General features: G+C 34.1%; 1 pseudogene; it reads left to right on the top strand.

Annotated features, from left to right (window-relative positions):
* Window positions 1-1,403, top strand: part of LOC107754095 (eomesodermin-like) — an 18,301-nt pseudogene that overhangs the window by 11,491 nt on the left and 5,407 nt on the right.

Genomic DNA, 1,403 nt, shown 5'->3' with positions numbered 1-1,403 from the left:
AGGTGTACAGTTTCGCTCAGCAAGCTCACAGGCACAAGAGACAGAGCAAGATAGAGAGTGAGAGATTTTTTGTAAACATACTCACAACCTAAATCCATTCTGAGCCATATACTAATTATTTGGTGTGTATCCAATTCATGGAATTGATACAGACACAGATATGAGCAGACAACTGCACTTGAGTGTCACCTGACAGGAGCATCCGGCTAAGGGGGAAACATGCAAGCATGAGCAGTAGCCCGCAACTGTTGAATCTATTGAATGAGAGGCAGCCATGTGGCATAGACGTCATCTCTGGAGTGTATTAGTGAGACCGAAAGCGTCATAGTATTGGGTGAGATTGAATTAAAGCCAGCATGCCTTATGTCAGAGGTTTGTTTTATCACGAGTGGTGCCAAGGCAGAACGGCACAGAAAAACAGAAGCTGCACATTTCATACTGGGTCTACTGAGTCTTAAGTCACGTTTTTGTAAACTTCACCCTGCCATGGGACACAGTGACCTCCCAGTTACCTCCTCTCCATCTCTGTACCGTGATCAAAATCTGTCTAGCAAGGAAAACTACAGCAATCATGCAGATGCATCTCCCAACATGTTTTATTAATTGTCACATTAAAGATTCACACACAGCCTGCTCCCAGTAGCCTTTCTATCATAATGTCTGTGCCTTCGAAACTATTGCTTACCACAAAATACCACCCGCATTCAAAAAAGCATGTGCAGATAGATGCATGATATATTGGGACCATATCAAATATGATAAAAATGAATTTCATTTATTGTATCGGAGGATTTTTGACATTTGTTTTAAACCATTTCTGCATATTTTTAGATTGCAATCATCTAGCATGACCTTATAAGGATAGCGTAAAACTGTGGCATATGTTTATTTCTTTTTAAGACCACTATTTCTTAAAGAGAGTGTGTCACCTAGTTATTTTATAACAGAATTTCCTTTCACAAACTTTCAGAATGAATATTTGACAAAAAAATACATCACATTAATTAATACATATTACAGTAATATTACACTGTTAAAGTTACTTCATTTAGTTATATTTTCATTATATACTCAATAAAATATTCAAAATACTATTCTAGCCTATAGTGTTTCTTTATCTAAACCCCTTACCTTTAATTTCCTAAATATATGTAAAATAAAACGAAAAAAGAAGACTGTTTTCGTGAGTGCGGATCATGATCTCCTATACTAAATAAAAATGATTCCAAATAAATGTTGTTCTTTTGAACTGTCTATTCATCAAAGCTAAAAAAAAAATTTGACATTATTATAATAAGAAATATTTTTAAAGTAAACGTATTCTTTCACAAACATCAAAATGAATATTTGAACAAATAAAAAAAAGAATATCTTACTGTTAATATTTAAATATATATATATAT

Source organism: Sinocyclocheilus rhinocerous, unplaced genomic scaffold, assembly GCF_001515625.1.
Source record: "Sinocyclocheilus rhinocerous isolate Xijiao unplaced genomic scaffold, SAMN03320098_v1.1 scaffold502, whole genome shotgun sequence".
Classification (NCBI taxonomy): Eukaryota; Metazoa; Chordata; class Actinopteri; order Cypriniformes; family Cyprinidae; genus Sinocyclocheilus; species Sinocyclocheilus rhinocerous.
The sequence above is the reverse complement of the archived record's forward strand: the minus strand, read 5'-3'. Positions and strand labels throughout refer to the sequence as shown.